This window comes from Thermobia domestica, chromosome 13, assembly GCF_964235325.1.
Source record: "Thermobia domestica chromosome 13, izTheDome1.hap1.1, whole genome shotgun sequence".
NCBI lineage: Eukaryota > Metazoa > Arthropoda > Insecta > Zygentoma > Lepismatidae > Thermobia > Thermobia domestica.
In genome coordinates this window covers 210,295,879-210,322,960 of record NC_137466.1, presented here as the reverse complement: position 1 = coordinate 210,322,960, position 27,082 = coordinate 210,295,879, and the positions used below count along the sequence as shown (strand labels likewise).

The 27,082-nt window shown below is 37.5% G+C and overlaps 1 long non-coding RNA gene across 1 annotated transcript; it reads left to right on the top strand.

The window, feature by feature from the left end:
* Positions 1-3,236: 3,236 nt before the first annotated feature.
* LOC145668983 (uncharacterized) lies at positions 3,237-23,910 on the top strand. The gene is made up of 2 exons (XR_014128122.1): positions 3,237-3,437; positions 23,731-23,910. It is a non-coding gene; the product is annotated as an uncharacterized LOC145668983 (long non-coding RNA).
* The last annotated feature ends 3,172 nt before the right edge of the window (positions 23,911-27,082 follow it).

Below are 27,082 nucleotides of genomic sequence, written 5' to 3'. Positions count from 1 at the left end.
GACTTATGTCAGAGTTTTTACCATGTTTCGTTAGGTCTTTACACTAGACGTCTCTTCCGTATAAAATGTGCCGAGCGCACCTATCCTTTTGCTCGTCTTCCTATGGGATGGGCCTTAAGCCCTCCCATAATGCAGATTTATTGCCTTAGAATTAAGGCAACATATTGGCCATTTTGTTAATTTCTTGGTTTATTATGATGACATTTTGTTACTCGGTTCTCCAGAGAATTTAAGTCTCGCTCTTCAAATTCTGTCATCTACGACATGGGCTTTTAATGTTCAAAAGTCCGTTCTCACGCTCACACGGAACTCATGTATTTGGGTCGATTTCGATTCTAATCAGATGTCTATTGATGAACGTTACCTTAACATTGTAAGTTCCTGTCATACAAATGTTGTTTACATCCAAACGGGTGCGCCAAGTATAGCCGGATATATTGTTTGGTGTGCAGCTGTTACTAACTTGAGATATCCTTGCTTCATAAGAAATTTATGCATTTTATATGTAGTGTTCTGCTTCATGTGAAGTCTCAAACCACGTTCGATTTGGACGTCGCAACAATTCTCTCCATTCTTGTCACATCGATGCGATGCCCATATCTATTGCGGTTGTGGATATTTCAGGAAGCATCAAAGAGTTACCTATTTTTGTCACAGAATTTTTAGCAGCTGCATTTGCAGCCTTATTGTATTATCCGAATAATGTTGTAATTCAGTCTGATAATATGGTGTTGTATACTGTTTTAACAAACGAATTTGTAGGGTACACTTTTTATTTCCCATAGCGGACATTGTATACCTGTTGAATAATTTTCTAGTTGTACAGCAGGGGACACTTCTAAATGGTACAGCCATATGGAGATTTACGGCTAAGGTGTACCATTTAGAAGTGTCCCCCGCTGTACAATCTGCCTACAGAAATGAATAAAGCGGCTTCCACTACCCTCAACCAGGGACGGATTCAGGGGGGGGAGATCGCCCCTTCCGTAGAAGAGGAAACTTTTTTATTTTAAATATAAATAAAACCCATCCCAGAGTTTGGAGCTCTTAAAAGTACTTCTAAGTAGCAGTATTACAACCCACCGCCCCCCCAGAAGTCCGTCCTGGATCCGTTCCTCCCCTCAACCCTAAATTTGTTTGACTGAAGCCTTTTTTGCATTAACTGATTCAATTGTTCCGATAAGAGCAAACAATTCGATGAACTGTCACGAACATAAATAAGTAGAGTTAAAAGTTTTTATTTTTTATGGCTCCAACCTCTACTTATTTGTGTTCGTGGCTATACACTTCACTTCAAAACTAGGCTCTTGAATTCTTCGATCCACAGGGATAGTATTTTTGAAAAAAAAAAAATCTTTATGGTATCGAAATGGAAGCTAATGGACTTAAAGATTTCAGAGAACTGCTTTCGAACTTCGGCTTCTGAAAGGTCTCTCTCAGTAAGATGTCTCACTTTAAATGCTGTCTCTAATATAGCTTCGACACAGGCCGGACAATGGTATATTGTACAAATGTACGGAATCCTTATGTTTACTACGGAAATCAGTACGAAGCATACGTCATCCATATGCTACATCATTTTCCCGCTTAGATGTTACATTATGCCGTTGCAGAATATATGTTACACACGTCCATTTGTATGTGAAATCCTGACCGCCTATACACAGTCTTTCCTTCGTACGGAAAGTACATTTATTCGGAACATTTGCACTGAAGGTACGTATAAAATACACTTTTTCAGTTATACGTTTGCTATACGTTAAGTCCAAAAGCTACAGGATTTACACATGTAACCTCTTTTTTACGGATACCACACACCTTTTTTCTCAGTGTAGAAATATCCAGAGAGTACCTGTGGTTGGATTCGGCTATTAGTAGGACAAAACTTGACTAAATGTTCGTCTCCATCGTTAGTACGTTCAGAGATTAACTAAGTTCACAATAAAAATCATCAATTTGCGCAAAATATTCACTCCTAACAAATAACTTCTGTGTGTGTGTCTACTGAAGTAAATATTATAAGGTAGAACATTAAAGTATACTAAACTGTAGCAAGAGTCTGATTTGATTTCAAATTATATATGTATATGGCTTCCTGAATTCTATTGATGTATAATTGCTTTTTGTAATATCAATATTGATGGTAGCTATGCAAATATTTATTAACGCAAAAAGCTAACTACTCTTTGGGGAGCTCACCGATGAAATCATCGAAATCTAACGGTAAAAACCACTGGATAGAACTGAAGTTTGCAATTACCTTCCCTTTTTATTTGATATAATTTGATGGTCTTGCACAAGATTATGAAAAAAAGAGAGAAAATCTCATATGACACTATAAGAAAGGAAAAAATCTTTAACCAATAGAATAAAGATTCCTTACGAATTTAAGCCGATTAAAAAAAATATCAGGCTAACAACTAACTTCAAATATAGTTATATAGAAAATACGTGTCTTATCCCTAGGAACACCAAGGGGGAGGGCCTTGGAGGCACACAAATTATTATTTTTTTTACATTTTGTAACATTTAATTCCACAAAAAGTCTGAAAAAATATGATATTGTCAAGTTTGACCCAATTCATCATAAAACGTACTTGCTTCACTTTTAGTGTTTTGTTTTTCCATTTATAAATAAAGGGCTGTGGGCCTCAGAGCCTCTCCCCTTAGTAGTGCTAAGGGGCTATTCATCGCATACCCCAACTGTTATATTCCAGTGTTTTGGCTAATTATTTAATTTTTCTTTGAAACAAATTTGGTATTACAACATGCAGGGGCACTTTGAGTATTATTCTGGTGCAGTGTTGTCAACTGCTCATTTTAAAAATTAGGTAATATATACACTTTTTCTGATTATTTTTGGGAGGGCACCTAAATATTTTATTTTCTATTACTTTATTCTTCAAACCTACTAACAACTAAATATGTTACTTTATACTATAATCACACAGACACATACACACACACACACACACACACACATATATATATATATATATATATATATATATATATATATATATATATATATATATATATATATATATATATAAAGAGAGAGAATCAAGTTTCAGTAGAAATTGGAAAGCACTATGCTGCTGCACCTCTGGTGTTATCAAGTATTTTTAATCATAGAATCTACAAGCAGCAGCCTGCAACACTGACTGAAGACGCATATTTCATAGGAGATTGTCAGTTCGTTATTCTGTGACTGTGACTGTATGTGGGAATCTGCAGCAGCATTGGAACAATGTCAAATCGTGCTCTTCGCCATAGTTCAATTGAGAAAGAACGTAAAGAATTTTTAAATGAATCTGACATAAAAGGTAGTGAGCTCGAATATAGCAAAGTGGAAACAACCCTGTCAGATTTTGATGCAAAAGACAGTGATTTGAACATTTTATTTGATAATGCAAATGGAACAAATGGAAGCAGTGGTACGTTTCTTGCAATGAATCCCTTGTAATATTCATGATGTTGTAGCGGTGTTGGTTTACAAAACTGACAGACAAATCGTAGCTTGTTTGCTTACATTTTACATGTTCATTCCATAGGTACAAAAATCTGACGTTGTGCTACTAGAAAAATTGTAACTTATGTTGTATTGGCAACACTGTTTCTCTGGTGATATCCCCTATAGTGTCCAATGAATATTCGTCGCACTGCCTATATTTTCGCGGGAAAAAACATTTGAAAGAATTTCGCCATTCGAAGGATAACCGGGATGGAATTATAAAAGATTAATCCTGAATTCATTGGAATACTGAAGTATACGATACCCCACTGCAGGGGCGGACCAAGGGCCGGGCAACCGGGGCAACTGCCCGGGGCGCCTTGGTCAGGGGGCGCCAAAACAAGCCTCAAAAAGTAAATTCTACTGATTTTTTGGTTCATAATCTTGTAAAGTAGAGTAAGTTACATCATCTTTTTCCATTCCGCCATGGAAGAAGAGAGTTTCATAGTAGTAGCGGGTTGTATCGACAAATGGAAAAAAACGAAATGAAATATTTGGGTTTTACGTCCCACGGTTATGCCTGCTAGGCTAAAGGAGACGGTGAGGATGAGAAATGAATGAAATGGTGGAATGAAGAAAGTGGCAGGAAACTCGAGAACCCCGAGGAAACCCACGCACACGGTGTTTGTCCACCACAGAGTTCACATGGCAGGGGTTAGGATCGAACAAGGGATCCCAAGCACCAGGGGTGAACGCTCTACCACTGAGCCATCGCGACCCCTATCGACAAATGGAGACATGGGATATAGAAGAATGGATGGTATTGTTTATGGTGGGCTGTTCTGTGTGAACTTTTCCCAGACAATGAATGCTATTGGATTTTATATATGTTACTTTTTTAAAGTAATAGTGGAAGGGGAACAGTATACAGGGTGGCCCATTTTAATCTTCTGACGGAAATATCTCAAAAACAGTTGGACATAAATGAATCGAACAAAAACTCAAATAGGAAATCCCATGGGGCACACCGAATGATGTTGTCGCTGTGCCAGCTAGTCCGCCCTTCATGGGGCCTAGGGCTCAACTTTAAAATTTTAAATAGAAACATTGGGTGAGTGATACCTTGTTCCATAGATCTTTAAAAACTAAAAAGTGTTGTGGCAAATGATTTTTCATACCGGTCACCGTATTCAAGATGGCCACCAAGATATGTTGCCTGTATCAGATAAAACGTCCAGTACCACTAATACCAAAACGGTTGAAGATAAATGAACAGTTAAAAAGTGAAACAGGAAAATGACATGGAGCACGTCGAGTAATAATCCGCTTCTTCACCCCTGATAATTTAACGCAATGCATGCAAGATATTTAGGAGGCATCTACCAGTATGTACCGTTTTGTTACTGAGGATAACAACTGAGATTCCGCTGAAAGTTATTTGGATTGCAACTGTGGACAACATTTCAATGAAGCTCATATTCTATCACATGCAAGAAGACAGAAGGAAAAGGATCGAACCAATATCATGCAGACGACTGTTAAACAAAACCAACGTTGTACATATTGTTCTAAAATTGTATTGTTCGACAAATTTGTTTCGCATTTCAATTGATTCGTTTTTGCTTCAAAATCATTGCCTGCAATCAAAATAGAAGGTACAATTTAACAAGAATTTTGCATACTTTATCCCATTGCAGAGACATCTATCTCTTATAAAAACAGATTTCAGATAACTTTGTTTCGTACATACAATTTGCAAAAACTAAGGTTCTCATTTGCAATTTCACCGTTCTTTCTCGCTTCATCCACTTACGAGGGAGGTTGGAGTGATAATTTTCGAGGAATTAGATTTCATCTTTGCATTATGGCACTTTCACTCTAATCTTTTCCTCTGTTGCAACATTCTCGAGCCGTAGAATGATAAATACCCTGTGTGATTTCCTATTCGAATTTTTGTTCTGTTCATTTATATTTAACAGTTTTCATATTAGTGGCACTGAACGTTTTATCTGATACAGGTACCATGTCTTGGTAGTCATTTTGAAAACGGTGACCGTATGAACAATCTTTTGCAAGAGTGCTCTTTAGTTTTTAAAGATATGTCGAACGAGGTATCAGTCATCCCATATTTCCATTTACAATTTTGAAGTTGGGCCCTGGTCCCCCATGAAGGGTGGCCCTGGGAGCCACCGCGACAATACCATTCGATGTTTAGCATGACATTTTCTATTTGAGTTTTTGTTCGGTTAATTTATCTTTAACCGTCTTCATGTTAGTGATACTGGACATTTTGTCTCTTACAGGCAACATATCTTGGCTTCTATTTTGAATACGGTGACCGATATGAAAAATCATTTGCCACATTGCGTTTTAGTTTTTAAAGATCTATCGAACGAGGTATCACTCGCTCCTCGTTTCTATTTGAAATTTTAAAGTTGAACCCCGGGTCCCATGAAGGACGGCCCTGGTTGGCACCGCGACATCACCATTGGATTTGCTCCATAGCATTTCCTATTTGAGTTTTCGTTTGGTTCATTTATGTTGAACCGTTTTCGAGATATTTCCGTGGAAAGATGGGCTACCCTGTATACAGCACTTACTTTTGATTTCTTGAAAACGACACTGCCGCACCAAACTTCGGTCTTTGTTGAAAGGAGTGTATAGGAGATGTTATTGTTTCCCTATGTACAGTTCTTGCCAAATCATTAATTTCGACAGTGCTTGTGAAATCGAATATACCACTCTGAAACAACATAGGAGAGGGTTAGAAGCGGCACTACGAAAAAAAAAAAAAAATACCAGCGCGTACTTTTGAATCCTTCCCTCCGTCGCTTAAGACATGTTCAACATATGTGAAATGTATTTATTGGTAGTTCACGTTATTGGAATAGATTGTAACATAGTCGGATATATGGTAGAATGACTCCTGATGTTATTGATATAACAAAACAATTTACAGTAGAGCAGTAAGCGTGCGTAGTCCTGGCCCCCCCACCATCACGCAGTTCTTCGAAAACAATTTCAATCGTTTGTACTTCGTTTACTCCCATTTGCTCCGCAGTAGCTCCGTTTGCTCCCTTACCGTTCCCGAGAAAATGGAATCTTAAAGTGGGGGGGCCAGAACAACGTCGTTCCAGCCCCCCACCCAACTAAAAATAATAGTTGAGGGGAACGGATGGTGGCATTCGTCTGTACTTCGTTTGCTCCCATTTGCTCCACAGTTTCTGCGTTTGATCCCCTACCGTTCCCGAAAAAATAGAAATATAAAGTGTGGGGGGGCAGAACAACATGGTCCCACCCCCCACCCAATAGCAGAGAGAAACGAATGGTGGCATTCGTTTGTAGTTCGTTTGCTCCCATTTGCTCCGCAGTAGCTCCGTTTGCTCCCTTACCGTTCCCGAGAAAATAGAACCTTAAAGTGGGGGGGGGGGGCAGAACAACGTCGCTCCAGCCCCCCACCCAACTAAAAATAATCGCTCAGCGGAACGAATGGTGGCATTCGTTTGTAGTTCGTTTGCTCCCATTTGCTCCGCAGTAGCTTCGTTTGCTCCCTTACCGTTCCCGAGAAAATAGAAATTTAAACTGAGGGGCCAGAAAAAGGTGGTCCCAGACCTTCGAATTAAAAACAGTCTAAGAGAGGAACAAATAGTCGCATTCGTTTGTACTTCGTTTGCTCCCATTTGCTCCGCAGTAGCTCCGTTTGCTCATTTACCGTTCCCGAGAAAATAGAACCTTAAAGTGGGGGGCCAGAACAACGTCGCTCCAGCCCCCCCACCCAACTAAAAATAATCGCTGAGCGGAACGGATGGTGGCATTCGTTTGTACTTCGTTTGTACCCATTTGCTCCGCAGTAGCTCCGTTTGCTCCCTTACAGTTCCCGAGAAAATAGAAATTTAAACTGAGGGACCAGAAAAAGGTGGTCCCAGACCCTCGAATTAAAAACAGTCACAGAGAGGAACAGATGGCCGCATTCGTTTGTACTTCGTTTGCTCCCATTTGTTCCGCAGTAGCTCCGTTTGCTCTCTTACCGTTCCCGAGAAAATGGAACCTTAAATTGGGGGGCCAGAACAACATGGCCCAGCCCCCCACCCAATAGCAGAGAGGAACGGATGGTGACATTCGTTTGTACTTCGTTTGCTCCCATTTGCTCCGCAGTAGCTCCGTTTGCTCCCCTACCGTTCCCGAGAAAATAGAAATTTAAACTGAGGCGCCAGAAAAAGGTTTGTCCGTTTGCTCCCAGACCCTCGAATTAGAAACAGTCACAGAGAACAACAGATGGTGGCATTCGTTTGTACTTCGTTTGCTCCCATTTGCTCCGCAGTAACTCCGTTTGCTCCGCTTACGTTCCCGAGAAAATAGAAATTTAAAGTGGGGGGGGGGGCAGAACAACATGGTCCCAGCCCTCCACCCAACTAAAAATAATCGCTGAGGGGAACGGATGGTAGCATTTGTTTGTACATCGTTTGCTCCCATTTGCTCCGCAGTTTCTACGTTTGCTCCCCTATCATTCCCGATAAAATAGAAATTTAAAGTACGGGGCCAAAATAACATGGTCCCAGCCCCCCAATCAATAACAGATAGGAACGGATTGTGGCATTCGCTTGTACTTCATTTGTTCCCATATGCTCCGCAGTTCCTAAGTTTGCATCCTTACCGTTCCCAAGTAAATGAAACTTTAAACTGTGAGGGGCCAGAAAAAAGGAATCCAGAAACTTCGAGGGGCCAGAAAAAACTGATCCTAGCCCCTCGAATTAAAAAAAATCACGGAGAGGAACAGATGGTCGCATTCGTTTGTATTTCCTTTGCTCTCATTTGCTACGCAGTTTGTCCGTTTGCTCCCCTACCGTTCTCGAGAAAGTAGAATTTTAAACTGGGGGTTCCAGAACAACATGGTTTTTGCCCCCCACTCAATGGTAGAGAGGAACGGATGGTGGCATTCGCTTCTACTTCATTTGCTCCCATTTGCTCCGCAGTTTCTCAATTTGCTCCCTTGCCATTCCCGAGAAAATGGAACATTAAACTGGTGGTCCAGGAAAGCGTATCCCAGCACCTCGAATTGAAATAATTTCAATGAGGAACGGATGGCGGCATTCGTTTGTACATGGTTTGATTCGCGGTAGCTATGTTTACTCACCATTCCCGAGGAAATGGTACTTTAAAGTGGAGACTAGAACAAAATTCTCCCAGCATCCCACTCAAATAAACATAATAACATAGGGGAGGGGATCGTGGCATTATTTTGTACTTCTTTAGCTTCGATTTGCTTCACAGTTACTTGGGTTGCTTCCCTAACGTTCTCGAGTAAGCAGAACTTAAACACGTGATCTCAGCCACCGTCCCGACGTATATAATCGCAGAGGGGAGTGGATGTTGGCTATATCTCGTTTATTTGTATTTGCTCCACAATTGCTCTGAGTACTTGTCTACTCCGATTGATGTTAAGAAAGAGGAATTTTGAAGCGGCTGGTGTGGAAATGTGATCCCAGTCCTCAACCTCCTAAAAATCGGGGAACAGTAGGGAAGAAAGTGAAACAATTCCAGAACAATTCGCGGCAAATTACGCAAAAAATTATTTTTTACTACATTTTTTAGGAGTACAAAATAATGCCACGATTCGCTCCCCTATGCTTTATGTTTATTTGTGTGGGATGCTGGGAGAATTTTGTTCTAGTCTCCACTTTAAAGTTCCATTTCCTCGGGAATGGTGAGTAAACGTAGCTACCGCGAATCAAACCAAGTACAAACGAATGCCGCCATCCGTTCCTCATTAAAATTATTTCAATTCGAGGTGCTGGGATACGCTTTCCTGGACCACCAGTTTAATGTTTCATTTTCTCGGGAACGGCAGGGCAGCAAATTGAGAAACTGCGGAGAAAATTGAAGCAAATGAAGTAGAAGCGAATGCCACCATCCGTTCCTCTCTACCATTGAGTGGGTAGCTAGGACCATGTTGTTCTGACTCTCCCAGTCTAAAATTCTATTTTTTCGCGAACGCCAGGGGACCAACCGGACAAATTGCGGAGCAATTTAGAGCACAGGAAATACAAACGATTGCGACCATCTGTTTCTCTCCGTGATTATTTCAATTCGAGGTGCTGGGATACGCTTTCCTGGACCACCAGTTTAATGTTTCATTTTCTTGGGAACGGTAAGGATGCAAACTTAGGAACTGCGGAGCAAATGGGAGCAAATGAAGTACAAGCGAATGCCACAATTCGTTCCTATCTGTTATTGATTGGGGGGCTGGGACCATGTTATTTTGGCCCCGTACTTTAAATTTCTATTTTATCGGGAATGATAGGGGAGCAAACGTAGAAACTGCGGAGCAAATGGGAGCAAACGATGTACAAACAAATGCTACCATCCGTTCCCCTCAGCGATTATTTTTAGTTGGGTGGAGGGCTGGGACTATGTTGTTCTGCCCCCCCCCCACTTTAAATTTCTATTTTCTCGGGAACGGTAGGGGAGCAAACGTAGAAACTGCGGGGCAAATGGGAGCAAACGAAGTACAAACGAAAATGAAATGAAATCTTTGAGTTTTACGTCCCACGGTTATGCCGGTTAGGCTAAAGGAGACGGTGATTATGAGAGATGAGTGAAATGGTGGAATGAAGAAAGTGGGAGGAAACGGGAGAACCCCGAGAAAACCCACGAGCACGGTGTCTGTCCACCACAAAGTTCACTTGGCGGGGGCTGGGATCGAACCCGGGACCCCAAGCACCAGAGGTGAACGCTCTACCACTGAGCCACCGCGCCCCCCCGAAGTACAAACGAATGCGACCATCTGTTCCTCTCTGTGACTTTTTAATTCGAGTGTCTGGGACCAAATTTTTCTGGCCCCTCAGTTTAAATTTCTATTTTCTTGGGAACGGTAAGGGAGCAAACGGAGCTACTGCGGAGCAAATGGGCGCAAACGAAGTACAAACGAATGCCAACCATCCGTTTCTCTCTGCTATTGGGTGGGGGGGCTGGGACCATGTTGTTCTTCCCCCCCACTTTATTTTTCTATTTTTTCGGGAACGGTAGGGGATCAAACGCAGAAACTGTGGAGCAAATGGGAGCAAACGAAGTGCAAACGAATGCCACCATCCGTTCCCTTCAACTATTATTTTTAGTTGGGTGGGGGGCTGGAACGACGTTGTTCTGGCCCCCCACTTTAAGGTTCTATTTTCTCGTTCACGGTAAGGGAGCAAACGGAGCTACTGCGGAGCAAATGAGAGCAAACGAAGTACAAACGAATGCCACCATCCGTTCCGCTCAGCGATTATTTTTAGTTTGGTGGGGGGGGCTAGGACGACGTTGTTCTGGCCCCCCCACTTTAAGGTTGTATTTTCTCGTTAACGGTAAGGGAGCAAACGGAGCTACTGCGGAGCAAATGGGAGCAAATGAATTACAAACGAATGCGACCATCTGTTCCTCTCTGTTACTGTTTTTAATTTGAGGGTCTGGGACCACCTTTTTCTGGCCCCTCAGTTTAAATTTCTATTTTCTCGGGAACGGTAAGGGAGCAAACAGAGCTACTGCGGAGCAAATGGGAGCAAACGGAGTACAAACGAATGCCACCATCCGTTTCTCTCTGCTATTGGGTGGGGGGGTGGGACCATGTTGTTCTGGCTCCCCCACTTTATATTTCTATTTTTTCGGGAACGGTAGGGGATCAAACGCAGAAACTGTGGAGCAAATGGGAGCAAACGAAGTACAAACGAATGCCACCATCCGTTCCCCTCAACTATTATTTTTAGTTGGGTGGGGGGGGGCTGGAACGACGTTGTTCTGGCCCCCCACTTTAAGATTCCATTTTCTCGGGAGCGGTAATTGAGCAAACGGAGCTACTGCGGAGCAAATGGGAGTAAACGAAGTATAAACGATTGAAATTGTTTTCAAAGAACTGCGTGATCGTGGGGGGCCAGGACTACGCATTGTAGCAGTAATGCGCCATAACGGGTACACTGCTATTCTCGAAAGGGTTTAATATAATCTCCTTTGATGCGGAATTAAAGGCAAATGATTTAGTTAGCAAGAAGTATTCAGTAAATTTCAATATAATTAACAATTTATTTTCAATATATGTAACAACTAGAATAATAGCAATAACTATATATATATATATTTTTAACACTTAACATAACAAACTACACTTAAATTGAAATCTTCCCCTTTCAATTCTTTTGATAGCGGTGTGAACAATTCCACAATTTAACGCCCATAAATTAATTCTATCCAAATAATATTTTAAAGCTTTCAATATTAAATCCAAAAATGTTTCAAGTAATTTATATGTTAATTTCAATATAACTAAAGAAATAGTTACGTGTGATCCGATGAACATATCCCTCAGAAACGAAGTATTAATCGGTCCAAAATGGCGCAAAAATAAAAAGGTTAGAATTTAGAACATACTTACGGTTCCGTTGAACATGCCACATCAAACACACACTTACAATACGATTATATAATTATTCACATTTCAGGCTTTGCTTTCACACCACTTCACAAACGGATCTTAAATTATTTTTCAACACTATTCACAAAATTTACTTCAAATCCATTTAACAAACCCATTACAATTTCTAACTTGTATTCTTATTTCCAAAGAGTAATTTTAGATCCGTCGACGATTACCTTTTCTTCTGTTCTGACGCTAATCGCGGGTTGTCATTTCTACCACAGTTCATAGGTGGCGCTGTTAACTCTCGATGAACAAACGAAGTACAATGTTCATTGAACCTGACCTACTAACATAGATCATAGTTGCTAACTGTATGCGGAAATAACTAATCAGCTGTTTCAGTGTCCAGACTAAAGTTCTTTTTTTTTTTTCTTGGAGAAATGTTACAGCATGCGAGCAGTAATCATGTTACCATTAGCAGTATTCAATAAATGCTGTTCGATATTGTTTTTGTTTATACGTATCGGTACATAAATAATAATAATAATAATAATAATAATAATAATAATAATAATAATAATAATAATAATAATAATAATAAAACACAATGTAATTGATACCATATGTATATTTTAAGTACTAAATATACCTATATCATGTATTTGAGTATTAATTTTAATTTTTGAAAAATGGGTTTAAAATATTAAAATCATTGTAATAAATTGTAAAATATAGGCTAGGACTAAGGGGCGCCTAAAAGTCAATTTGTCCAGGTGAAAATTTTGCCTTGGTCGCCCATGCCTCACTCTTCCCCATTCTATCCCATTTTACTGCACCACCACCAAAATGCTTTTAGAAGCCACCTTTGTACGCATACTACACTGTACTAAGTTGCTATTGATCTGTTTGATAGTTTTTCTACACAAACAAACAAAATAAATAGGTCATAGTTCCTGACCTAAATGAAAACTGGTAACTTAAACAATTACACAGATATAGTTGGCAACACTGTACTTAGAAACCTAGTAATAATAGATAATAAAAATATATGATATCTTAGACATCCCAAGTTCATATCAGACAAGATACATTATTTTCCGTGAGAAATAATGACCTATATGGTGTGAGCCTCAGAGGCACGCCCGTTGGTGTTCCATGTAACCCAAAAATGACCTTGGTGTTCCTAGGGTTATATATAAAATTGATGAAATTTGGAGTATGAACTTCCCATTAGGATTAGAATTTGGATTTAGATTTCAAGGCTTTCCATCTGTGGCCATATTAACCCGTCACTAGAATTAGATTAGGAATTAGATTTCTGGGCTTTTGGCATCTACGGTCATGTTAGCCCGTCACTAGGATTAGGAATTAGATTTCTGGGCTTTCGGCATCTACGGTCATGTTAGCCCGTCACTAGGATTAGGATTAGGAATTAGATTTCTGGGCTTTCGGCATCTACGGTCATGTTAGCCCGTCACTAGGATTAGGAATTAGATTTCTGGGCTTTCGGCATCTACGGTCATGTTAGCCCGACACGTCTGAGGAATGACGTCCCCTGGCATTCACACTAACCGACGAAAGGGAAGGAAGAAAGAATTGGGAAAGGAAAAAAGCAGCTGTGAGGCCATCCCGGCATTTGCTCGGTGTGAATGAGGAAAACCCAGGAAAAACTCATTCAGATTGGCTGGCCTGAAAATGCGTTGTTACACTTTTTTCGACCGAGTGCCCCCATCGGGAATCGAACCCGGGACCGTTCGCACCGAAAGCGGGACCGTTAGCAACTATACGCTACGCGGGACCACGTATGAACTTCCCATTTAAAATGGTTGGACACGTTTTTTGCCGAGGTACCTTACGTTGCCTAAAACAGTGAGTTTAGTAAATTTAGAAGTAATTTCCTAACTTTCAGTATTCTTCTTCTTGTTCACCTCAACCATAGGCATGTAAGATATGAAAGAATACATGGAAGATATGGATTGGAAAACAGAAATTCTTATGGAGAAGACAAATGCAAAGCAGTAGTAAAAGTGGATCTGGAAAGGTAGGTGGCGGTAGGTGGCGGCATGACGCTACGCCGTTCCCCCTGCCTATCTTTGCCAATTGTAATTTTTTTACGAACTAGGGGGACGCCGTACATATTTTTTTAAGGTGGGGGATGCCTTCCCCCCACGTTCCCCCGCACTTTTACCCCTGATGCAAAGGAGTATAAATTAATAGAAGGTGAGAATCTAACGGAGCAACATACCGATATCCTCGTCCAGGCCCGAAACCAGCCACAGAGGTTTGGGGGAGGGCATGGATATGTTAAGGAGGGCCAAGTCATTAAAAATTATCCTACAAATTGTTTTCGTATTAATAATAGTATTTTGTATTGAGGTCTGGAGGGACCACTAAAATTTTAGGGGAACAGGCCCCCCTAACCCCCTTGCTGCGGGTCTGTCCTCGTCAAAGAAAAAGTAGGAATAAGACGAGAAAGTGTTCCTGTTCGAACAAAGTGATGGAAACTAGATGGGGCGAGTGTTGAAAGAAATTTAAAAGGAAATTGCCATATCCCAAGTACTGTAAATAAAATGAAACTCTCAAACACAAATTAAACATAACTTTCTTACAAGGCTGTTTATATTCTTTATTATACATTAACGAGGATTGTTACAGTTTCGGAAGTATATCACTTCCTTCTTCAGACTACTACTCCAACTGAAATCATAGATAACATAACATAATTTGTTATCTCTACCAATCAAGAATAATTTTTTTCATTTTTCATTAAAATTCAAAATATATGCCCATTGTTGTGACAATTTTACACTCTTAACAGAAATAATACATTGTTAACTAATCTTTATATTTCTTTTAATATATATTAACCCATTACTGCCCCTTGGCAACTTAAGTTGCCACGGCAATTTTTTGTTATAGCGCAGAAATTCATGGATTGGCGTTGCAGGTTTTAACCATGAAGTTACTTTGGAGTCTGTTTCGTCATAACATCGTTGCATTTTTTTTGTATGATATATTGACGTAAGGTTAGCATTGTTTTTGGCTACAATGTGTTTTGAGGAGAAATACTCAACTGGATTGATTTCAAAGACTCCAGAAGGAAGGATTGAAGGTTCGTAAAGGAAGGATTAACTTGATTTTAATAGTTATGTTTTCTCAGTGTATTTTCTCCCTCAAAATTGTAACTTTCCAAAATTTTCCCTTTTTTGAATATGTATGTGCCATTTGGCAACTTAAGTTGCCGGCCTAAAAAACAAGAAAAAAATAAATATTTTTCAAAAATATTTTAATTTCTATTTTAGAGTACTATTAAGACCAAGTAGGCGAAAAGAAACTTTTCAAAATACCACTGGGGAATTCTGGGCACTAATGGGTTAACTAAATTAAAATCAATTAACTATCTAAATATAGAAATTTTCTACCTAATATTGAATACTAACTTTTCTACCTGAATATTGATTACTAATTAACTACGTGAATATTGAAAAACATATAAATAAAATGTTTAAGATGGACACAAGGCCTTTTAATAAAAATATCTAAGGAAACTCTCGTTTAATTTGTTACTTAAAACATCCCCAGCACCGCAATTCCGGGATTATACGAGTATGTATTTTAATTCCTGGTAAAGTCTGCCCAAATTTTATACCCTCCCTCTTGTTCTCGGCTCTATGAAAAATATTAGGCCCTACTATAGTTTAAGAAGTGCGGCGAATATTAGAATTTTCCCGTTTTTCTTTATCAGCGTCCCTGCTCATTATTATTATTATTCCTAGAACTAGATCTGCCACAACCTTCACTTCTATTAAAAATTTTCTTATTTATCTCTGTTACTCTTATAGTTTATATATATTATATGTTTAAACACGAAGAAATATTCATTCACGAACGAAATTAAATGATGAAAATATGATTTTCATTGTCTCACAGAAACATGGTTGAAAGAAACGAACATTTTGTGTGATTATCTAATAAGCATAGATGTCACTAGGAAACACACAAAACTATTACTAGTAAACCAAACTAAGTGAGGTGGCCGTATGATAATAATAACAACAACAATAATAATAATATTAATAGTAAATCCTCGTGGACATTGATGAATGTTTCTGATGATAGGCTAGATGTAATAGTAGTAAAAAAAAAACTTCAATATCTGATAATAAATTACTTTTGTTATGGTTACATTATTTTTCTCCTACACAACTGTTACATAATTTTATAGATAACTATGGATGGTTGTTCTTATTTGCTAATGATAAACGGTAATTTCAAAATACATTAGGCGATTGTATTGCTGAAAGACTTCAATGGGAAGCATGAACTAACTGTAAACTAAAACTTTTTGCGTCATAGAAAAAAATGGGACAAGAAAATGTAGACTTAAGCAACATACTTCAGCTAAATTAAATGAATAAGTTATCGCTATCATAAATGAAGATATATAGTACTGTAAACTAACTGGCCTAATAAGACAATAAACGTTAATCTTGCAATATTAATCAAAGTAGGGCCGTAACTTTTGGGAGTCAGGAGGGCAACTGTCCCAGGGGAGCTCCCCACCATTTGAGGAGGTCCACTTTAAGACAAAATTTTCTTACTCCAATTACGAGTACATATACGATACGAACATGAAATTATAAATGAAGCATCAAACAGGTTCACTGCATTACATAAACAAAACAGCGCACAAAAGCTAAATAAAACAAAAATGAGTCCTGGGCAAATTTCTGTAACAAATGTCTACTATTAGGGACCCTAGAAATAATATTTATTCGTATGGCTTTGAGATTTGTCAATATTGTCCCCTTAACTAATTTGTCATGTATGGAATGGGCCCAGGGGCGTGCAGGAGGGACCATAGGCTCCGGAGGTCATACAAAGAGTAAGACAAAGATGAAAAAAAAAGGACCTATTTTTGAATTTTGCGGGAAGCCAAAACTTTTTCTAGGGGGTCCAAATATTAATACTTGCCCCCTTTCCCCAGAAAACATCTAAATTACAGCGGTGTTGCAGAAGGTACTGTTTTGATGCTAAATATGGTAAGCTAAATATACTACATGTCAATTCAAGCCTAAATGTAACGAAGCAAAACATAAATCCAGAAGTGATTGGATATGAACACTTTTTCCTGTATAGATCGCAATGTACTGTAATTTTAATGATTCTAGGAATTGCCTTTCGATATGTTTGTTGTTAATAATTGGTTTAAGCTTCCCTATCTTGTCCTCTTGTATTCAAATGTCGCCTCTTCTATTCGTAAACAAAAATAGTTTTGATGTGTTGTATTTCCTAGTATTCATAAAATTTAATTAACCAAACAAGGTAAACATGGATGTTAACAGTAATTTTATATATCATTGGCGACTATTAATGATTGAAAAGGTGTTGTACTTTTCATATTGTGGTCGTTCGAAATAGCCTATACATGTATCATTCCCACCACCTTTATACAAATTCATATGGTCTGGGATCGAATGAAAAACCTCTCGACCAGAAGTGAGCACTCTACCACTCAGCTATCGTGCTCCCTAAAACATGGACTAGTGATCGTTATACAGGGTGTTACAAAAAAATTTGTCACAATATTTTGGGAATAAGTTGCTTACATCAAAATATGAAAAAAGTTCGTATGGACGTGTGGTCGGAAGTGCATTGTTTCGTAGTTAAGGGTGCCGAAAACATGAATAAATGAATTTTAAAAGTCCATAGTTCCACTACTATAAGACTGATCAAAGTCGGGTCAAGAGGTCACTAAGGAACTTGTATACGAACTATCCAAATATTCGTCTTTCAGAATCTCCAGTATTTGCACAGTCATTTTTAGAGATGTTGTTTGGGAGTGCTTGATCACTCTCCACCTACCTCTCTAAAAATTGGTGTGCAAGTACTGGAACATTCTTAAACATTGATATTTGGATAGTTCACATACCAGTTGCTCAGTGATGTCTTGACCCGACTATGATAGGTCCCATAGTAGTGCAGCTACGAACTTTTAAATTTCATTTGTTTCACATTTTCGGAACTCTATATCTCCGAAACTATCCACTTTTGCGCACAGGTTCATAGGAACTTTTTTTCTTATTTTGATGTTAGGAATCTCTTCTCAAAATTCTACGACATATTTTTGTAACACCCTGTATATTCAATTATACACATGAAAGTGCTTGAAACTGCAAAGGATTACGATACTGTGCACAGCGCGTTCACGAATAGATTCACGCACAACATGTTGAGAAACGACAAGCATTTAATTGAAAAATGGAATTCATAAGGTTGTGTCATATTGAGAAATATTATTGTGAATTGTCAAATTGGTTATTTGAATCATTTTTTTTTTTTTAATGTTAATATCTTCTGTTTGATTTCTTTTAAAAACAAAAGCATTTCAAAGGTAAAAGAAACTTGAAACACAACTCACGAGGAATGCGTTGAATTTCCGTTGCAAGCCATGATATGAAGTGACTTCTGCTGTACCATTAGCAAGGTCAGAGGTGATGGAGAGGGATTAAGGAGATTATTCTAGCAGGATAAGTGTGAACAGACAAAACAGAACAAAATGGAAAGCTTCCGTGAAACAGATGGATGGTTCATTTCCAGTATTAAGGGAAAACACTCCTTTCACAAGGATAAAACGCAATATATCAAGAACTGGTATTTATCACATCAAACAGTGTTGCAAACTCTCAAATCTTTTCATTATCTTCTTTTTAAAAAAATCATATCATTTTATCCATTTGAATATCATTTTGGTTTTACGGTGGCTCAGTGGTAGAGCGCTTGCTTCTCATGCGTGGGGTTCCTGGTTAGGTCCCCGGTCAATTAAGTTTGTCCCTGGGTTTTCATTTTGTTTGAGAGCAGCATTTTGCTCCTTGTTCATTGTTTCGTCAGTGTGTAACGGACCTCAATACAGTACGCTTGACGATGTTCCTAATAACAACTGTACAGTATGTACAGTACTATATATTCGTAAATTGTTCTTGTGGTATGCTCAATACGGCTTATCCGGCTTTTTTTATCCGAGTTATCCGATACTCGGAAGTCTACTGTATTGAGATGTATTGAACATTTTTAAGAGAACAACCATCTACTATATTTAGTTTTGATGAACAGACTTGCTGGCATAGCCATACGGATTTAAATGTTAGGCTAATGCAAGGATATAATGAGGTGTACACTAGAGTGAGCCGAAAAATGTACAAAATTGTTTCTTCAAGTCGTAATACCACGGAAAAGTTGCAAATTAGGGAGACTAAACGAGAGTAAATAAATAAATAAAATAAAAAATAAAATCGGTCTATATTTTCCGGTTGCGCATGTGCTCTGAAATGTACCGAATTTATTTGTTCAAATCGGTCAAGGTATTCTGTTCGCGCAACGGCAATGGCTCGTTCAACGAGCACCTGAGTGAGAGATGTTGCGCGAGCGGAATACTTTAACCGATTTGAACAATTCTTATTTCTAAATAATTATCGGTTCGAGTAAGATACGATTAGAGCTATTACATTTAAATACTGACAAGATAAGTAAGATGAACAATTATCGTAAAAATGTGAAGTTTTCCAAATTCAGCAAAATTTTAGAGCACATGCGCAACTGGAAGATTTAAACCGATTTTATTTCTCCCTTTACCTCTTTTAGTCTCCCCAATTCGCAACTTTTCCGCAGTATTACGACTTGAAAAATGAATTTTGCATTTTCTTAGCCCACAATAGCCTACACCCACCTACTATTTCTACAGTCCACGTATACATATCTTAAATTCACGAAATAACGAGCGTATGTGGGTAGTAGCTTTAAACTATGTTATTGAATACAGTCGAACACATTCTAATTCCAACTTTACATCATAGAACTAATGTTTACATGTTGTGCTCATGAGTTCGAGTCTCACCTGAAATTTTAGATTGTATATTTTCCATTAGTGAGTCTGAAAAGAAGAAATAATTATTATAGCAAAGATTATTAGTGAGAGAGGGAAACTATTAGAAATATAGGCCTGAACTTGTTTGAAGTAACGCTTAGCGACGTGTGTCTTTGAGTGCATAGCCTTATGTTCTACTTCCAATGTAAGCAAAGACTATTCAGTAATGACCCAGCATTATCAGGCGCTTGGAGAGCTACATTTCCTTGTTTTAAAAATAAAAAAGACCGAAATAACATTGATTCGTTGATGAACTAACAGCATATTGTTAAACTATGTAGCGTTACGTATTTGTGGACTCTAACCAAGGATGTTATAAAATAGAGGATCTACCTATATAACAAAATTGTAAAGCCGTACGTCACAGTTTTGCTACCCCTACTCTGTCCGCTCCACGCCAATAAGATCACAATGCTTTGAGCCAACATTCATGGCGGAAGCGAGATTAGCTAATCAGACTCGGTTCTTGTGCTGATACTCGGTTGATTTTTCTTCTTTTTGGCTTCATTGAGTTAATAGAATGAGGATACATATGGACAGATCCTCTATTTTATAACATCCGTGGCTTTAACACATGGTCATTTTGTTATCCTATCAATTATGTCTTCTTTAATAAACTGTGCTCTCAGATTTCTTTTCGTCATATCGTCAAATAGCTTAGGACATAATACTATCATATATAAAGTTCTCAATTCTCTGAAAATAGCAGTAATTGCCATGATTACGGTAATCATAAAACTCCATTTTGTTTATGGTATTAAGGTGCAAGTTTTGCTCAATTTTATGTTTATTAAGGCATCTAGAATGACGAATTAACAATATACTGTATACAAAAGAAACATACTTATATTGAACATAAAACGTAAATTTTTATCCTATGTTAGGCGTCTTTATATTATTATTATTATTATTATTATTATTATTATTATTATTATTATTATTATTATTATTATTATTATTATTATTATATTACTAGCTGAACCTGCACTCTCTGCACAGCGCAATTTTCACATATGAGCATCAATCTCCTTGTCATTCCTCACATCTGTACATGTCCCTTTATAGTGAAGTGAAAGATGCCCTGCTAAAAATCGGCAAGAGGTACCATAAAGGGGAGATTTTTTCAATCATTGTTTCAAAATCTCGCACCGTTTCCAAGGTTGAAGTTTCTAATTCAAGTATGATCAGTGTTTTCTTCTCACATTCTGTATGTAATAAGCAAATACATTAAACACACAATTAATTATAATGTGAGTGATATACGGTGTTCATTGGGCAAAACATTCCCAACAATAAAGATTCATCTTAGACTGGAGAAATGGTTATCCTTCGTTTTTCATTATCATTTGTCCATGAAACAAACACGTGAGAGATATATATATAACCTCTATATATAACCGCCACCAGGTTATAGAAGGATTTTTTGTGGACGCTCTGTATATTTCTTAAAGACAGTATTTATTATTTTCGATTTGTACTTTATTTTGCGACGCATATAGGTTCTTTCTTCGGTGGTAATTGCTTCTTTCCCACACAATTGGACAAAGAAGTCTTTCATCGCTTTTTCATATATATATTTAAAACATTGCTTTTGGTGAGAACATTTCAGTTAGTGACGAACCAGTTCAGTGTTTCTCCATGACTTATTATATGCACAGTATATATTCTGCAGTTATTTGGAACTGAATTAAGTGTTTTCTTTAATCGCTTATGGAAATATTGCAGTAGTTTAGACAAATACGGGCTGACCAGATGTTCCAGTGACCAAAGTGGCACCAATTGCGTTGTTTTGCAGTTCCTTATCTGTACTTTCTCACGCCAGAGTTATCGCCGTGTCTAGTGCATTATAGGCAGTTGACTAAAATTAACATAAATTATTTTCCGTATTCTGTTTGTATGTGCCTAGAGGTGAGTAAACTGAGTGATTCTTGGAATGTACTGCCAACACTTTCAGTCGACCATTGCAGCCCGTACCTAGAGCTTTGGTGCTCAGGGAGTTTGACTCCGGTACTGTACACAGCCACTACGCACGTTGCGTTGGGAATCAAGTATTAATTTGTGTTAAGGGGCACAAGCTATTAGCCGGTGAAGGACGTTTTCTTACGGCTAGCCCCAACTAGTGAAGTCCCAGGTCCGCAGACCTTGTGCGTACATGTCAGTTACATACGCGCTCTCAACATCAGCATTCTACTTTCTCTTAATTTGTGGAAGACTCACCTTTACGCTGCAGGGTTGTTGGCGCAGCAACTGGATTCTTCGTAGGATTGTCCCAACAACTTTTCCCCAGTGCTAATCCCCCAAGTGTGTCAATGGTGTGAAAGAAGCATTTGTAGTGATATCTGAATTATAATCATATATATATAAAGGGCTATATTGCCTTAAAAGGGCAAAGTGTTATTTCAGTGACGAAAATTATTATACATATTCAGTGTTCAGTGTTGTGTTCATTCCTCTTCGCTATTTTTTTATATAATAGTGTTCTAATAAATAAGTATAGTGTTATTTAATCCAGTGTGTTTTCGTTGTTTGTATGAGTGATGTTTGTGTGCGTTATGGTCTGGATGGCCATCTGATCGTCCGTGAGGTTTTCGAGACGAGACACCCGAATCTCTCGGCGCCTAATGCTTATCTCATTACTGAGACTTACGAGCGATTAGGAAACAGTTTGTAACCTCTTCTTGGAGAGGTCCTGTCCAGGTAAGTTCAAGTATCAGGAAGATACTTATTGGTAGGACCACGAACCACGAACAGCGACCAGATTACACGGAGTGGTTACAAATAAATGTTCACCCAAATAGAGACCTCGAATTGGAGTGGTTACATATACAACTATGTGGCGTTGGAATACATAACTCGCAGGATATGAGGCTTTACTTTTTTTTAAAATTTCAACACTTCCAGTGTACCCTTAAAAATGGAATAAAAAACAACGGTCATGTTTTTTTTAAAATAATCAATTAGAACTGAAGAATCTACACAAAATTTGCAATCGACCAGCTAAAACGCCACGTTTCTAGCACTTGCGGTTTTTGAGATCCCATTGTCCAAAAATTGAAGACAAGCATACAAATCTCAACAAACATATACACTTTTCAAGCACTTTAATATATAATAATAATAATAATAATAATAATATCAGTAGTAGTAGTATTAGTAGTGGTGGTAGTAGTACCGGTAGTAGTAGATGTAAAGTATATGAATATAAAAATCCTATTGTATATGGCCGTATATCCAATATCCAGAAGAAATGTTTGAACATGAGCCTGAGTATCTTTTCGAATGCTTTTCTTTTTTTGCTTTTCAAAAAAAAAAAAAAAAATGAAAACCGAAAATGTCGTGAAATGTGAATAACACTACATCTGATTACTTCGGCTTTTTTTCTTTCTTTCTTTCTTTTTTTTTTACAAAAATAGATTTTTATTTTCTTAATTTTTTGTATACACAAGAACTGGTCAAATATTTGGTTATATTTATTAACGCTTAATAACTTTTATTGCATTAAAATGGTATTTATTTTGTAATAATTAATTATCTTACGATAGTAAGGAACCGGAAATTTATTAAGAAGAGTATTTTTATCAACAATATTTGAGTCATGAGCATATATAGGACTTTTAACTTATCCTATATATATATATATATATATATATATATATATATATATATAGGGTGAGTTAAAAGTCCTTGGATACCCTTGAAGCCGAAAGGGAACAAGTGAAAAGTGAGTATGGCGACTGACATTGGGTGAGGGACCACAACTTTTACGGTATGTGTCAATCATGGCCGCCATCTTCAAAGCGCTATATTGGATTCAAGTCGATTTTTTTTAAATGGGAAGAGGAGCATGTGGCTTATTAAATACAGTGGTGTAATTGTTTTTGGTTAATGTAGGAGGGCTCGGGAGTTGTGAAGGCACAAAGTGGGAAATTATATTGAAACTCACATAATCTCTCTTTGTTGCAGGTGATCTAAAATAGGTGTGATAAAGGCACATAAAATGGAAGTCACCCTTATATCCGGGAAACGCAGCTACCGAGCAATTGCAGATGTTTACAAAGGACGGTATCTAGACAGAGAATCGGTATCGCAGAGTACTATCGGTCTCACACGTGATTTTGATTCTGAGGTCATTTTTCTTGTCACTTCATGGACGAGTGTGTTTCACAATAATTTAATTTGATATTGTATTCTCAAGTTATAAAAAATGCAATTAGAATTTTATCCAAGAGTAAACGTTTTCACCATCGGCGTGAAGGATAGCTTTCTATACTAAATCACTTTGGTAGAAGTCAATAAATTCTTTATTATAGAATTTGATCCAAACATACTGTGGTAGAAATCACAGTCGAAAAAAAAGTTATATATTTTTAAATATTTTTCATACAGGTTGAAAAATCAAAGATTGATTTATTTCTTTATGTTCATTGAGTTAGAAGAGACCAGAAGTTTCCACCTAACAGTAAAATTCTAAATATTATTCATCCTACGTGACTTCTGTAGGTGAGTGGGTCACAACAGAAATAGGTTAGGAGGAATTTAATCACAGTTACACGATTCATATAAAAGACTGCCGTAAATTTGCTTCGGGGCCAGTTGGTACAGTGGAGAGGCAAGGCAGTTGTTTTGAAGAAGTCTCCATCGTTCGGAACATAGAGATGGATCTCTCCTTCCGATCAAGGGCTGGATTTTCTGGTCTCTTCTGCTGAATAGTATTGTAAGTGACCATCCTTCTACTTATCCTATAATATGAATAAATGTTGAATTGTGATTTTCAATAGGAAATGTTCAAAATTCTTACCGTGTAATAGGAAATATTTCCCATCTAATTCTCACTTTCGTAAATATTCAATTAATTAGCTTTCACTTTTATTACCACCATTAATTAGTTATTAATTTTGTAACTTCATTTAATTTGTTTTATCATATTTTAATAAATCATTGTAAATATACTAGCAACAGAAAAGGCACATTGGTTAAAGTTATCTTAAAAAAAAAAAAACAAGCAAGTACCTTAGTAATTTTTAATATGTAATCTAGCTGTTGCAACAGAGCTTTGATCAGTATCTGCTAAGTACCGAGATTTTTGTCCTCAAGTAGATATTAATTTACTGGTCTCTATTGCCAGGATCAATAACGCTATCTCTGAACTAAGGCATCGCCAATTTGTTATAATCTCGGCTGCCTTGAATGTGTTTGGAAGAGAAGATCCCTCGCTGAATAATTACTAACGCTTGCTATAAGAGAAGAAGGAACAAGCCTTTACGAAGCAATAGTTAGCTTCGAACTGGACGTCAATTTATTAATAAAGTTTCATGCCTTTGTATATTGTATGCACATCTTTGGTAGAGAGAGAGAGAAAGAAACAAAGGAACCAGCTTTTTGTAATGAAGTTTTTGTTTTTAAAAATACCGCTATATTGAGATGGAATCTTCTTGATCTTTTTCTTAACTCGTCTTTGTTGAAAAAAAAATAAAGAAAATTTTCAATGTTTTGGTTTTTGTTAAAAATTATTTTCTTTTACAACTTCCGCTTTTGTTTCCCTGTAATGGATTTTACAATTAAGACATACAGTACCCACCTTCATAACATACAATACTCGTGAGTTTCGTGTTCAATTTGGCGTATTTAGTTTGGTTTTCAAAATGGGACTTTCATTGTTTGCTTGCAAAGGTAAGTTATGCAACCCAAACTTTCAATAATGTCTTGATGGGTTGCCTAAATTCAAACTAGGATGCAAGGAAATACTATCATGAATAATGGAACAAAAGATTTAAACATATTTTTGTTTTGATATTAAATTACACTTACATACCGTTCTCCGTTTGGAAAACGATTTTTACTGTGAGCCCCAGATATTTTATTAGAAACAAACCTATTTAATCTTTTAGCATAGTTATTAGCAAAATTGTTTCTGTTCGAGTCCTATTGAGAAAAAAAAAAGTTAAAATGCAGCGTTTTCGAGGAAATGGAAGTATATAGGTAAGCTTAGATTATGAAAATCTTTCTTTTCGCATGTTTAGATTTCATGTTTTATCTTTCGCTTCACAATTTAGCTAAGTACATTCCTATTTTACTATTTATTAACTAGTTTCTACCACAGACGGTAGCTTAGTTTCACATCTGTCTGTGTAAGGCTCTCATTTCTCGGGTGTCGTCCCACTTGCGACAGACCTATTAGCGACAGGAACTGTTAACTATCCTATGAGCGACCGATGCGATCTGTTAACTGTTCTATGAGTCACCGATTCGTTCATACTAAAATAATAAAAGAAGATAAGGTTCTCTCTTCTTTAACTTGTTTCATGCTAATGCGATTTAGAACCTAACAAAATATATTATGAAAAAATTCGCTCTACCTGAATTTAACACGTCAGAATGCTCTTATTACATTAACAATATCTTATATGTTTTTCCTAATATTATATTTTTGAATTAATTTCTATGAATACATTGACTCTGTCAAGGGGAAAACTAACTAAATATTTGGAGTAGCTCCGTCTTTGTTTATGATTCTAATATAATTAAAAGTTTCATGTTAAAATGATACGGAGCATAAGTTTAGATTGAATATGTTTATGGCATAAGTTAGAAATCAGAAAGAGGTAGGGGCGCCCGAAGAAAATTTTCTAGGGAGGGACATCTTCATGGTTACCGTATCACGTCTGGTATATCTGGTATTTAATATACGTGGTTTGCTATATTACGTATACATTTTCGTCAGCCAGGGGGCGATCCCTGCCTTACCATCGGACACCCATTGAAAGAGGGTGTTCACCATTTGAGGATATCAAAGAAATCTGCAAACACGGTGTATTGGACGAAATTATTACAGAGGTTACAAATCTCACGCAGGACTTGCTAGTTCGTCTAGTTATAAGGAATTATTTCAGATTGCTAACGACAAGCTTTTATGTATAAGTCAAAACAAGAGAGGAAGGCAAATTGAACAATTAGTTTACATTTTAGTAGCTTACAATAGGGGGGAAGGTAGTTTAAAGAGTTTGTTTACCTTTTGGATTGTTTAGAGTGAACTGCATTGTAATTGGTGGGATTGGTTGAGAATAGCCAATCAGATGTTAGGGATCTCAAAAGCTATCTTTTATCATTGATATTTTTTCATTTTATTCACAGTGTCTTAGGAAGTCTAAAAAGTAGGTAGTTGGCGAAACTGTTACAAGCAGGGCCGTGCTGGGATACTAGTGAGGGCGGTGGACAAGTCTACTAAAAGGGCGCCCATACAAACGGGAATATATATATATATATATATATATATATATATATATATATATATATATATATATATATATATATATAT